Source organism: Myotis davidii, unplaced genomic scaffold (genome assembly GCF_000327345.1).
Source record: "Myotis davidii unplaced genomic scaffold, ASM32734v1 scaffold46, whole genome shotgun sequence".
NCBI lineage: Eukaryota > Metazoa > Chordata > Mammalia > Chiroptera > Vespertilionidae > Myotis > Myotis davidii.
Genome location: NW_006383006.1, coordinates 6,289,212 through 6,304,916, shown reverse-complemented (window position 1 = coordinate 6,304,916; position 15,705 = coordinate 6,289,212). Strand labels below are relative to the sequence as shown.

Genomic DNA, 15,705 nt, shown 5'->3' with positions numbered 1-15,705 from the left:
AATGCCTGTTGAATTCAAAGATTCAGAAAAGGAATAATTTCCCTTCATTTACCAACTTTCTTACAGCACATCCCAGCAAGTCTTTCTTAAGATTCTTTACATTCTTCTGTTGCATCTTCAGTCCCCTGTTCATCTGCACATTAAAAACAATAACCAAAGTTGTTAGGCCATCAGACATGTGTACATAATTAAGAAAAATCATTATCCCAAACCCTGACATCCTAATCACATACACCTTTGCTCAAATTTGTTTTCCCTTACTCACATTTCATTCAGCCTATACAACAGTAAACCCTTTTACACATGAGACAATAATCATATACTCATTTAATACTTACTGGACAATCAACACAAGCTGCATACAAAGTTTACAAGAAAAAGTGAAAGGTAAGGTGCCTGCCTTCATTGAGATTACAGCTGACAGAGAATTTTCTGGGTTTCAAGAATTAAAATGTTTATGGAGGCCCCAGCCAGTGGTTAGAGCAGTGGTTAGAGCATCGACCTGCAGACTCAAGGGTCTCGGGTTTGATTCCGAGGCAAGGACACATACCTCAGCTACAGGCTCAATTCCCATCCTGGCGGGGGCTGGTCAGGCCACCTGTGGAAGGCAACCAATCAATGTGTCTCTCTTACATTGATGTTTCTCTCTGTGTCTCTCCCTTTCCCTTGCACTCACTTTAAAAATCAATGGAAAAAATATCCTTGGTTGAGGATTAACAAAACATATGCATTTGGAGACAGGCATAAAAAAAATTTTTTTTGGCTTTAAACTAAGCTTTTGGGAAGTAGGGCAAAACTAAACGTAAATACATTTAGAGTAGACAAGAACTTATCACCTTAAATGTCTTTAAAATTATGACATTAACAGAAGTGGAATGGAAATAATCTTCTCCCAACCTTGGTGACGTTATGAGAAAAGGCAGAATTGACCACAGAACCAAAGAAAAGGAGACAATAAACGAGAATCAGGAGAAACTGAAACCCTCATACACTGCTGGTGAGAATCCAATGGTGCCGCTGCCTTGGAAACCAGCCTGGCAGTTCCCGGAAAGGTTCACATAAACCCAGCAATTCTATTCCTAGGTACATGCCCCCGCGAGAAAACACACATCACCCCAAAACCTGTACTCCAATATTCACAGCAGCATTGCATGTACCAGCCAAAAAGCAGAAACAACCCAAATGTCCATCAACTAATGCAGTGATGGCGAACCTATGACACATGTGTCAGAGGTGACACTCGAACTCATTTTTTGGTTGATTTTTCTTTGTTAAGTGGCATTTAAATATACAAAATAAATATCAAAAATATAAATCTCTGTTTTACTATGGTTGCAAATATCAAAAAATTTCTATATGTGACACGGCACCAGAGTTAAGTTAGGGTTTTCAAAATGGTGACACGCCGAGCTCAAAAGGTTCGCCATCACTGGACTAATGAATGGATAAGTAAAATGTGGCCTATCCACACAACAGAATGTTATTCAACAATAAAAATAATGGAGTAGTGATACGTGTGCAGCGTGGCTGGAACTTGAAAGCATGTGTTAAATGTCACCAGCCAGACACAAAGGCCACATATTCTAGACTCTACTTATGCGAAATGTCCAGCCTCGGCAAATTCACAGAGACAGGCAGTAGGTTAGTGATTGCTCAGGATTTGGGGGGCTGGGGAAAAGGGGGAGTGATTGTTAATGGGTGCAGTGTTTGTTTTGGGGGTGAAATGTTGTAAAATTGATAGTGGTAAAAAAAAAAAAAGCCCAATTCTGTGAATGTATTAAAAACCATTAAATTGTATAGTATTGTTGAACAGTGGCCCAAAAAAATCATTACATCCATATCCTTATGCCTGGAACCTGTGAAAGTTACCTTACTGGGGAGAAGGGTCTTTGCAGATGTAACTAAGCTGAGGATCTTGAGATGAGACTTACTGATCACCCTGGAATACTCAGGTGGGCCCTACATGCAACAACAAATACCCTTATAAGAGAAGGGCGTTGCTCACACACACACACACACACACACACACACACACACACACACAAAACACACACACACACACACACGTACACATGCACACATGCACACACACGTGCACACAGACACATGCACACACACGCATGCACATGCACAGGCAATGTGAAGACATGTAGAATGATGTGACCTATATAGCAAGGAGGCCAAAGAATGTCAACAGCCTGAGAAACCGGAAGAAGGAGACATTTTCCTCTGGGGCCCCAGGCAGAGTGTCGTCTTGCTGACACCCTGAGTTCAGACTGCAGGCTTCCAGCACTGTGTCTGCTGTAATTTATTATGGCAACCATAGGACTCTAACACCGGTTTATGAAATATATGACAACAATGCTGTTATTTTTAAAAAATCAATCTATTAATTAAGGGACATGATTTGTAGTTATGGAAAGTGAAAAATGTAGTAATGTTGTCAACCCATGGAGAAGAAATATTAAACAGGATATAGAGGAAGTTGGGGTAGATAAGAAGCGGATCTCAGTATCCCACACCTACCATGAGGACTGATAAGACCATGCACGACCCCATGTCTTCATAGGGCTATTCCTCTTATCTGGAGTGTTCTCCTTTTTGCCCACCCAGTAAATGGCCACTCATTCTTGGAGGCTCAACTCAAATGCCACCTGCCCACATCCACAGTGTTTGTCATCCCTCTGGGGTGCTGCCATGTACTTTGTCCCGATTACACTTATTACACTTGTCCCACCCTGGTGTGATTATGCCCCACCCTGCTGTGATTATCGGCTTACGTGCCTGTCTTCTTCAGTAGACTATAAAATAATTCAGGGTAATGATTGTGCCCTACTCACCTGATGCCCTGGAACAGTGGTTCTCAACCTTGGCTGTACGTTAGAATCACCTGGGAATCTTTTTAAAATCCTGATTTCTGGGCCTCATCCTCCGGAAATTCTGTTTCTTTGTTACTAATGTTGTGGCCCCACCTCATAAAAAAGAAACAGAATTTCCAGAGGATGAAACCACTGCCCTAGAACAATGTCCTCAATAAGAGATACGATGGAGCCTGGAGCAGTGGTGTTAAAGCATGGCTGCACAACAGAATCACCCAGACCCCATATCCCCAGAAGTTGTCTTAAAATATGCTGATGCCCCCTAGCCAGTGTGGCTCAGTGGATAGAGCATTGCCCTGGGCACCAAAGGGTGAGTCTGATTTCCAATCAAGGGCATGTACCTGGATTGCTGGTTCAAAACCCTGGCCCTAGTTGGGACATGTCTCTCTCACATTGATGTTTTTCTCTCCCTCCCTTCCTTCCACTCTCTCTCAAAATCAATGGAAAAATATCCTCAGGTGAGGATGACCCCAAACCATAAAATTATTTTTGCTGCTACTTCATAATAGCAGCTGTAATTTTGCTACTGTTAAAAATCATAATGTAAATATCTGATATGCAGGATGTATTTTAATTGTTACAAATTGAACATAATTAAAGCATAGTGATTAATCACAAAACAATATGTAATTACATATGTGTTTTCCGATGGTCGTAGGCGACCCCTGTGAAAGGGTCGTTCGACCCCCAAAGGGGTCGCGATCCACAGGTTGAGAACCGCTGGTCTAAGGGATGGACTCAGAAGGCTTGCTTAAATGCCAGACAGATCAGAGACAGATACCAAATAGAAAGATCTAAATATCAAAAGTATACAAAGCATAGATGACTCCATACTCACTATATATGTTTCCAAATAAAATATTAACCATGAAAGAGTGAAGAATTCAAGCTACAGCCTGCTTGCTCAGTGGCTACGGCGAAGGTTAACCAAGGAAGGACAATAGGGTTGGTGGGAGAGATAAGAAGGCAATCTGCAACAGGTATTATCTTCATCAAAATGAAATTTAAGAAGAAAAGCAGAATTGAGCAGATGGGGGGAAAGATACCTTCAGACACTGTTTTCATTGCCACTAGCATTTTTTTTACAAACCTAAAGTAGACTGGCCAGCAAACTCTGCAGTCCAGAGCTGCTCTCAAATCACCCGCTGGGGTCATATTGTTAATGGGTACAGCCTGTACAACAGTAAACCCTTTGCAGACTCTGGTATGGTAGATGTGGGTCAGGCCTGATTCGGCATTTCTAACAAGATCCCAGGTAATAACAATACTGCTGGTCCATAGGTCTCGTCTACAGTCATGGACTTTAGCAGCTTTTCCTTTTACCCAATCTGAACGAAGCAATGGAATCAGGAGTTCCCAATAACTGATAAAGTGATCAGTACTACAGTTAAATATTAAAACTCTCCAATTTGCCATTGTTCACTTGCTACTACTAACAAAATGATAGAGAAATTGGCATTTTATAAATAGGTAGAGGAAATAAGTGGCAAATATTTACATGTAAAGTCTACATCAAGAACTGGATTAAAGAAATTCATTAAGAATAACTTGGAAAGATACATTCATCAGATATAAACTTACTGTATACCAAAATTTTGTATCAAAAGGAATTAACACTGAAATTTCCTAATATGGCAGCTCTGATAATTTGAGCAAATAAACTTTGGATGAGGGCTTTGATTAATCGCTAAGAGCATCTGAGGAGCAATTAGCAGCCTTGAAAAGCAATTTAACAAATAATATCTAGGAGGCCTGAAGGCACACACTGTGTGAGAGTAACAGCACTCCACCAAAGCAAGGACTTAAGTTTTTTCCTAAGAGCAAGCCAAAATATTTTTAAAGGGAAAAAGTCAGCTAATAGTGTTACTGTTTTTAGAATATCACTGCTCCACTGCAAATCGGTAAGACAATATTAAAACAAAGAAAACTTTCTCAATACAACCTACTTTCTTTGAAACTATTCAGGCAGTGTGAGCATTAACATAGACTAACACACGTTCCCTTTAAACCCTGCAACATTCTTCCCAAAAGTCAATCTACATGTAATCAGACTTCATCAAACAAGTAACAATCAAATAGACCTTCTGATGGGCAGAATTTCAACATGAAGAACAGTCAGATTGTATAGTTGCCATTTGGGGTAGAACTTATTCTATCTGAGGACCACAGAAGGATAGCAATAAACTTTCTTACTTCTAAACTGAAACCCATATTTCTCAAGTATGTGCAGCAAAACCTTGTGGCTTACATTACTTTGATAGGCTGAACACTCCATACCCGTGGTCGGCAAACTGCGGCTCTCGAGCCACATGCGGCTCTTTGGCCCCTTGAGTGTGGCTCTTCCACAAAATACCACGTGCGGGCCCGCGTACAGTGCGATTGAAACTTCGTGGCCCATGCGCAGAAGTCAGTTTTTGGCCTGGGCGAGTCTATTTTGAAGAAATACTGTTGATATTTGGCTCTGTTGACTAATGAGTTTGCCGACCACTGCCAAGGACTCTAATTTCAGGAAGTCTGGCTAGGGTCTTGGGCATAGGTATGAAACAAGCCAAAGACTCTCCAGCAATCCCGATGCTCATCCTGATTAGGAATACCAGTATGTCTGTGGTTTGTAACAGTGCTTCTCAAACTGCCCTATAAGTGTCACCTGGGGAACATATTAAAATGCCAACTCTGACTCAGTAGGTTAGGGGTGGGGCCTAATCTGCCCCCTGGGATCAGCCCACACTCTAAGCAGCAAAAGAATGGAAATCACAGGGTTGCAAAGGGCCAAGAACATGAAGTGGAGAGGACCCAATGCGGGCCCTGTCTTCTAAGGGAACATCTGCTGCTCAGCTCCCTCACCAGTGGAAGGACCTGCTGATTTGTCTGAAAGGTCAGAAATCCCGGTTTTTATGGGAAATCCCCTAATTAAATGTTAGAAACCGTGTAAGTCAACCAAGTCTGAAACCGTGTAAGTCAACCACTGACCTAATTAATCATTCATGTGGATTTTCTCATTTGATCCTTATTACATCCTTATAGGGTAAATATTAAAGCCACCTTATCTTATAGATAAGGAAACTAAGGTGCAGAGGAGAGGGAGAGTGGGATTACGTAACTTGCCTAAGATCACCTGCCTCTAGCAGAGCAAGGATTCAAACCCAGGTGTGCCTCACGCAGATCCCACGCTCTTAACCACCAGGAGAGAACGTGCTGGTGGGTGGGCAAGCCAGGCGCCCCTCTGCTCACCTAGGCTCTAGCCTGGACTCTGTTAGCTCTGTCCTTTGGGTAATTAATTTGCTCTATGGTTTTAGGTTCTTAGTTTCAATTTTGAGCAACCAACCATCCCAGTTTGTCAGGGACTAAGGGTTTTCTGGGACGAGGAACATTCAGTAGTAAAACCTGGACACTCCAAAGCAAACCTGTGGTCACCCTAGTTTTCATTTAGGGGTGTTATTTTTCGAACAACCTTATCTGACTCATTTTTGCATTTGCTATAGAAATTGCTAAGACCACTATTCACTAAAGCGTCCCATGGGAAGTTCCATTGTTTTCCTTGAAGAATTAGTGTAGTTCAGCCCCCTTCTTACTACGGAACTGACTCTGGGTCCCTCTTTGCTCTTTTCTATTTTTATGTGTCATTCATATTTTCCTCTTTATTATATAAATTTCTGTTGATAACTAGTTCAAATGGTGAGTGGCAAGAAGAGAATACTGTGCATACATAGATACTTTTTTTGTTATCTAAAAAGCAATTCAGCATAAGATTATTTGACTAAATAATAGAATAACTACAGGCTTGAAGCATTTTCTAAGTGCCAGTGTACTCAGTGGTGTCTCCAAGGCTGATACCAAGGAACGCTTACTCCCCACTCTTCTCACTCTTCCATGTGGAGGAGCTCATAGTGGAGGAGCATCTGGCCTCACTCCACCTCCTCCACTCCTCTAGGGAAGAAGAGCCAGGTATCTGATTGGTGAATTTGGAGGAAGAAATGGCATGCTCAGTTTAGCCCAGTGGTTCTCAACCTTCTGGTCCTTTAAATACAGTTCCTCATGTTGTGACCCAACCATAAAATTATTTTCGTTGCTACTTCATAACTGTAATGTTGCTACTGTTATGAATCGTAATGTAAATATCTGATATGCAGGATGGTCTTAGGTGACCCCCGTGAAAGGGTCATTCGACCGCCAAAGCGGTCGCGACCCACAGGTTGAGAACCGCTGGTTAGCACCTTCCTCCAAGGAAATCAGCACCTGGCCCCAGAGGTGCTTCTGTGCCTCTCCATACTCCTTTTCCAAAGGTGAGGCTTGTGATTTTCACCTCTGCCACTGACTGGGTGCGAAAGTTTGTTTGGGAAGGCGGAACATTAGGAAGACTGCTTGGCCCCTTACATTTCACCATCAATAAAGCTGACCTCCTTGATCTCCATTCATTGGAACCCGTCTACTATCTCTCAGATCTGGATGGGGAAGGAAAGATGCCATTGATGGATCCTCTAGAACCCCATCAGTGAGTGAGTACAACACTAAATTATTGGACCTCATAAAATTCAAACAAAAGTAGTTACCACTAAGTTTAAAGCATAAACATGAAAAATTATGTATTTCACATTGGAAACTTAATATAGCTGTGAAGCAAATCCTTCTTTTTCAATGCCACAACTTAAATTAGTCTTTAATGCCATTATATAAATTACAATTTAGCATTTTAGAATAGAATTGCTTAGCAAGTTATTTTAATCATTGTAAATGCTGAGGTTAGTAAAATAAAATAAAAACTCCAACTTCAGATATACTAACATATTCCTTAAAGTTTATTGTGTAATAAACAGAAAACAAAATATGGTTCACATATTGACATCTACGCCATCTTAATCCTCCATCCCACAAGGGTTATTATAATCCAGTAGGATTATCTGCTGCCATCGGAGGCATGTTCTGTGGAGTTAGAGCTAAGCCTCCTTTCCATTAAGTCACTTTAACATCTACTTCATTCCATGTTCTACTCAGAAACAGATATACATCAGTGTGCCTCACGTGCACATGGAAGTAAAGTCATATCTTAGCAAAGCATGGTTCTAACCCTTCTTTCCTCCCGCCCTCCACCTCCACAAACACACTCATCCCATGGGGCTGAGACCCACATACAACAAATCATCGCATCCAATTTAGTAAGTACGATTGGAGCAAACAAAGAGGAGATGCAGGTACTTTCTCTCTAATAAAAACCCTTTGTTTCAAAAGAAAGAAAATACACTGCAATTTCAGAGCAGAACAAGAAATTTTCCTATTTTGTTCTTTCATTTATTTGTTAAGTGAAGATCTTGGTGGGAGAAGACAGACCACACACACCCATCTCACTGAAATCCATGTTGTCAGTAAATTGCAAAGCTGGATAAAAACTTAGAGCTTGTGAAATTTCATTAACAAAATACAAAAGTTCCAAATCTGAACACAGAATGTGAACCCTACAAAAATCTTTAGTGATACCTAGGGAGGGAGGCATTGGGAGATATGCAGGAGCAAAAAAATAATATTTGAAGGTTGCACGTGGGAAGCAATGGAGAGGAGGAATAAATGTGAACCATATTTTCAGTATACCATTCTAAACATGGATAATTTAAATTATTTCATTTATTTAACAGGCATTAAGTTTAGGGCAGCACTTTGGGTACTGTTACAGAAGGTATAACAATGAATCAGAAGGTAGAACCTCTGCCCTCAAAGAAGATAAACAATTTTAAGGAAGAGACCTGTGCATGCATAACAAGGTGAAGACAGTATGTGTAAAATGACCTGATGCTCTGGGACATTCAGAGGAAAAATAAAATATTTTAAAAGGAAGACCAGGAAGGTTACATTCAGAGTGGATGGGGTTGGAATTCAGTTATCATTGAAGAGGTCAGTGCCTGAACATTTGTGGGAAGAAAAAGGTCTGGCAACAGCAGAGGCACAGGAAAGCACAGAAAACCCTGAGACCAGATCAGCTATAACCTGAATAACATTCAGGGGACTAGTCAGAAATTGATTAGGAAGAGAACTTCATGTCCGAGTGTGGAGGCCTTGAACAGTGGGGGAAAGAATTCAGATTCCAAGCAGCAGGCAGTGGAGAGCCATGGAAGCTCTTTGAGCTGGGAGGTGTGGTTGTCAAAGCTGTACTTGGGGGGATTCGTGTAGTGGTGGTGGACAATGGCCACCACCACTGGGTGGGAGAGACCAGAGGCAGGGAGGGTTCTCATTGGTCCAGTGAGGTAGCAGGAACACTAAGGAAGAAGTAGGTATTGGAGATATGCAGGAGTAGAAAAATAATATTTGAAGGCTGCAAGTGGGAAGCAAGGGAGAGGAAAGATAATGACTCTGACTTTTGAGCCTGGGTGATTGAGGAAACAAAGGTCAAGAGGAAAATCTGAGCTGAGAGAGAAAGACGAGGAAGTCAGTTCAGGGCCATATCCAGATGAAGTCTAGCAGGGAGGTAGAAATACAGGTCTGAGGACTTCGTTCCGAATTAATAGATGATAGGTTTAATAAGTAATAGATAGATTTAGATGTAACAGACAATATATTTTAGAGTGATCTACATTAGAGGAAAGGTTGAAGCTATTTAGATAAATTCACCAAATACAACAGAGAATATGTTAGACTTCTACCATAGATAAATAATTCAATATTTGTTTATGTCAAAAAACCGCCCGTAGTATTTGTATCCTGTATCACTGTACCACTGTGAGATGCACAATTGGATCAAGACAAAATACCTGAGAGCATACAAGTAGCTGGAATGGGGGTCGGCCTACAGAGACTAATAAAACCACAATAATATATGGCACTTTACAAATTCATTCCTTGGAACAAATTTCCATCACTGAAGTCTGCAAATTGAAATACAAAGCAAATCTATTCAAATCCCTTATACCAAACTAAATCAATTTCTCTTTTCCATTGAAATCAACATTGTTTTCTCAATAGCCATCAAGAATATTAACTTAAGTGTCCATTGGTAATTAGATAAAAATGATGTACAGTGGGGCCTTGCCTTACGAGTGTCCCGACTAACGAGTTTTTCGAGATACGAGCCGTCTCTCGGCCGATTTTTTGCTTTGAGTTGCGAGCTAAAATTCGGGTTACGAGCCAGCTTCAGATACCCCACTGCTAGTTGGCGCAGCGAACTTCACAGTGAACGCCACAACATCAGCCCAGCATCATTGGTCTCATTCGTTCACTTTTTGATTTGACATACGAGTAATTTGAGTTACGAGCTCCGTCATGGAACGAATTAAACTCGTAAGTCAAGGCCCCACTGTATATTGTTACACATATATACAATGGAATGCTACTCAGCCATTAAAAGGTAACAGGAAAAAAAAAGATAACAGAATCTTGCCATTTGCGATAACACTGATGGATGTACCTTGAGGTCATTATGCTAAGTGAAATAAGTCAGATGGAGAAAGACAAATACCATATGATTCCACTCATATGTGGAATCTAAAAAAAGAAACAAGGGAACAGATAAAACAAAACAAAAAAAAACAAAAAACCTCATAGGTACAGAGAACAGATAGGTGATTAGCAAAGGGGAAAGAAGTTCAGGTATGTGAAGTGAGTGAAGAGGGTCAGTTATGTGGTGAAGGATGGTAACTAGATTTTTGGTGGTGATCACTTTGTAGCGTATACAAATATTGAATTAAAATATTATGTACCTGAAATTTATATAACATTACATACCAGTAAAAGAACGTATATTTTTTAAAAAGAACATGTATGAATTACCATTGAGAACAATGTATTTCATAAGAGTACTAACACAATCTTGATCTCCTATGAATACTGATAAATGTTGTTTGTATGCTCTTAATTGACACCACCTGTGACTCACAAACATACCTCCATACCTTATTTTACGTTAACTTACAATACCCATATATCGAGCTACTCAGTAAGAATTATTCACCATCCAAGCCTTACCTGTTTGTGGTTTCTCTGAAGGTCTGGGTTTCAGATGTTGGACTTCGGAGAAAAGGCTCACATCGATGCCATACAGTGGATCATCCAAAAAAGAAGGCCTTCTCAGTCTTCCAATGCCAAGAGTCTTTGACATAAAATAATCCTCTGTGTCACGAATAACCTTGTCCCGGGGAAACTGGAGGCATTTCATGTTCTCAGCTTCAAGGACAAGAGCCTGTGACACGTGATGCCCAGTCAGGGCTTTGCTGAGATAGTAGCCTATGGGTGTTTCACATTCTGCATTCTCGGGCACGTCTGCATCTCCCACCTCGGTGCTTTTGACCTTTGTTTCTGACTCAGTTAGTAACTCAGAGAGGACAGATCTGGAAAGCTGGGGGGACTCAGGTGTTATATCCTCAATGTCTTCCTTTTCTCTTTCTGAAGGAAGTCCAGTCATGGATTTTTGTTTGAATGTGCATTCATCCAGAAGACGCCTTAACTGTTCCTCAGAGAGAAGTGATGCGGAATCTAACTGATGAAACAAGCCAAAAGTTTTCATAGTCAACTGAGTAAACATTTATTTCTGGTGAGCTTCCAGTAATACAATACAAATCCAAGTGCCTGAAACCCCTTACACAAAACACTCAAATAGCAAAATCATTCATTATAAGGTATCCAAAATTCCAGGAGAAATGTACAGCATCCCTAGAAAATAAGATTAGAATCAATCACATACTAAAATACAGGGAAAAGTCCCACAGCATTGATGGAAATTAATTACTTCTCCAAATAAACCAGTAACACTGGACACATATCAGTAACTTGAGCTGAAATGGAGTTATTAGAAAGCACCTTCAATTTTATAAATCTTGGAACATCAAGCAGGGAAATGAGCAACCACCTCTTTGATAAAGAGCCAGGAATCCTGCCATAATCCCCAGTAGTTGTTTCTCTGCCCCCCTCCCCACCCCTGCTCTTCAGTGGGAACCCTATCACCACCCAATTCCTTAAATAGAAAAAAATCTCGGGCAAACAGAGCAGATTACACCTGCCCCTGGGGATTCACCACTCCTATGTCTGTCCACAACTCTCAGCAGACAATACCACTGAAGACAGAAAAGGAAGGGTGAAGGGGTGGTGCATCCTGAGATGTATAGTTGTGTCAAAGCTGCAGGTCTAGACAGAGGTCAGGGGCATTCCAATAGCAGTGCATTCTGGGAGAAGGATATGATCAAACACATTTAATTTCTGCTTGTGAGGTTATAGGGCTGGGTGTTTCAACCGACGTCTTAAGAATTTAAAAACATTTTTTCTTCCAGAGATGTTCTCAGGAAATAAAATATCAAATAAAAGTGTAGGGCAATGTTCTACAAGGATTCAACTAAACAGCATGCCACTTGAATTACAACAATCTCAAAAAGAACGGGATTAAAATATATTGAATCACACTGAAAAAAAAATCCTCTAAAAAATCAGCACCATCTTTGATTTTTTTAAAAAATATGTTTTTATTGATTTTAGAGAGAGAGGAAAGAAGAAGGATAGATAGAAACATCAGTAGGCTGCCTCCTGTACACCCCAACTGGGGATTGAGCCTGCAACCCAGGCATGTGCCCTTACCGGGAATCAAACCGGGAACCTCTTAGTTCTTGGGTGGATGCTCAACCACTGAGCTACACAGGCTGGGCTATAACTAATTTACATCGTGTATTATCTAGAAAAACTTTAGTCCTCCTTTACAGGGAAATGAATTATCAAAGAACAGAAAGTCCCCATAAGAAAACCTAAATATTAATTGCAATGGCCTTAAGTTCTACTTCACCATAGACAATGCTGTTGGCCTATTTTTGTGGTACACCGTAAGATTTAACCAAATATTCTGCATATGTAAAGTACTGGGGGTAGGGGAAGGGAGGGAAATGCTACTATTGGAACTGGTATAGTCAATTCCTCATTACTGTGAAATGCTCCTAATGCAGCTAATAAAAAATAGTATGCAAAACAAATTTTGTATCATGAGTTTAAAATATAGCATGTGTTTCAAAATTATATTTAACTTCTATAAATTAAAAACTAGTTCTCATAGTGGCAAGTGTCATTATGAGTTTGAGAGTAATAAGAATTTGTCTGGGAATATATTCTTAATAATTATCTGGGTTTCAAAATTCATGTAATTCACCCTAAGGTTAACAAACCTGTCAAAAAAAATAGGAACTGAATTATATATTCACAAATCCTACTTCATTCACTAGATTTCGGGCATCCAGGTGTGGTGCTTTATCCATTAGGAGCACTCCCCTCACTCTACCATGTAAACCTAGTCAACTATAAAATGAAGGCCATCCTTATATGGTACAGGATACGTAAAATACCCTTCAAAATCTGCTTATGGAAAATAGTTCATAATGGCTAGACAATTCCTAGGATTCAGAAAGCGTCCACTAAGTGTCATCCTCACTGAAGGCTTATCATATGAAATTTCCAGATGCTAGGAAAAAATCAGTACATACTGAAGCAAGAGGATGAAAAATTATGGAAGGAGGTCTGGGGGAGAGGGTGAGATTGGTAGATTATCTGATATGTTTGGCCACTTCCACAAACAATATTGATAAGCTAGCCGGTTGACAGTTCTGATGATGTATTTGGCTAGACACGCAAAAAAATAAGTAAAAACAAAGCAATTATGAACTCTGTGAACAAAAAGCTGTATGAAAAGAAAGGTAGTATTTCAGACAGATAACACAGAAAATTAAGCAAAAGAAAATAAAGTAATTATTAACTCAAGGACAAAAAGTTGTACAAGAAAGGATGCCATAGGATACTACTTGTTTTTGCTATTATATTTATACAGTCATCATAATATGAACAGTTATGCTTGAGGTAACCAAAAGCTGTGATTTAACTGGTTAGGGAAAATGGGAGGAGAGAAAAGGGATGTTTGGAGTAACAAAGTTAAATTCTTAGCTACCATCACAGGAAGTTGTGTCAATAATAACACCACTCCTAATATAAAATTTCCTATCATTATAAATAGATATAAAATTGATCAATTAAAAGAACAAGTTATTATGAAACAAGATAGAGGTAAACAGTAGGGGGAACATCTAGAGGAATTAAAAGTGGATGATTCTGGAGAACAAACTAAGAGGTAGAGAAGGGGAGGCAAGGAGCTGCCATTTTTGTTAAAACATAGTGCTTTAATTTTTGATTATTAATAATTAAAATTAACTTAAAATATAAAACTAATTTAAATGTTATCATATATTTAATAAAAATGAATTTAAAAATAAAAATCTGAAATATTAAAATGAAATTCCCAACCAATGGTATCTTTGGACATAAAGAAGCAAATCCAGGTTTCATGGAGGCTGAAATGTATATAATCTTGGAGCAAGGGGAGGGTACATCTTTAAGAAAAAGAATATAAAATTATAAATATAAAATAGGTACAAAGTGAGGGGTTTTTTTTAGAATTTGAAATATCACAAGTTACTGGAGCCTTGGAAAGTCTAGTCCATTTCGTACACCAGCTCTTTACATCATTTACCAGAAATGCTTATAAAGAAATTAGAGGCCCAGTGCACGAATTTCGTGCACTGGAGGTGTGTTTGTAGTGGTGGTGGCAGGGGGTGGGGGTGGTCCTCAGCCTGGCCTGTGCCCTCTCGCAGTCTGGGACCCCTCGCTTCTTACCGCCCACCTGCTTGCTGCTCTCTATCACTCCGCTTGCCCCTCCTTAGTACTGTCGCAGAGACTCCCGCCACTGCCACTGCACTCACCAACCATGAGCACGGCTTCTGGCTGAGCAGTCCTCCCCCTGTTGGAGCGCACTTGACCACCAGGAGGCAGCTCCTATGTTGAGTTTCTACCCCCTGGTGGTCAGTTCATAGTGACCAGTCATTCCCATTCAGTCAATTTGCATATTAGGGTTATGTTATATAGAATGTTTCCTGATTGCAGCCTAGCTCCCTCTCTCCTCTCAAGGTTCAGTGAGGGGCCTTCTTTGGGATGCCAAGATTGACAAGTCCCAAATCCATAATATTGTCCTGATGGGTGGTTCTACCCATATCCCAAGGTTCAGAAACTGCTACAGGACTTCTTCAATGGAAAAGAGTTGAGTAAGAGCATCAACCTGGATGATACTATTGCTTATAGTGCAGCTGTCCAGGCAATCATCCTATCTAGAGACAAATCCGAAAATGTTCAAGATTTGCTGCTGTTGAATGATACTCCTCCTTCCCTTGGCATTGAGACTGCTGGTGGAGTCATAACAGTTCTCATCAAACACAATACTACCGTTCCTACCATGCAAACACAGACCTCCACAACCTACCTCTGACTACCAGTCCCATGTGCTCATTCAGGTTTATGACAGGGAGCGTGCAACCTGGTAATGATGCATAACCACCTGAGTGTCAAGTTTGAGCTCACAGGCATACCTCCTGCACCTTGTGGTGTTCTTCAGATTGAAGTGACTTTTGATATTGATGCCAACGGCATTCTCAATGTGTCTGCTATGGATAAGAGTACAGGAAAAGAGAATAAAATTGCCATCACTAACAACAAGAGTCATCTGAGCCATATCTCATAGCAATATCTTTACTGATACATCTCTTTGGACAATGGACACTAAGGAGAAAATAAACAAATGGGACTACATCCAAATAAAAAGCTTCTGCACAGCAAGAGAAACCATTAACAAAACAACAAGATGGCCACTGCATGGGAGAACATATTTGCCAATGTTATATCTGATAAGGGTCTAATCTCCAAAATTTATAGGGAACTCATACAACTGAACAAAAGGAAGATAAACAGTCCAATCAAAAAATGGACATGCCGAAACCGGTTTGGCTCAGTGGATAGAACATCGGCCTGGGGACTGAAAGGTCCCGGGTGCGCT

The 15,705-nt window shown here is 40.3% G+C and overlaps 1 pseudogene; it reads left to right on the top strand.

Moving 5' to 3' along the window:
• The first annotated feature begins 13,488 nt into the window (after positions 1-13,488).
• The window catches only part of LOC107181531, a 3,208-nt pseudogene continuing 991 nt past the window's right edge, over positions 13,489-15,705 (top strand).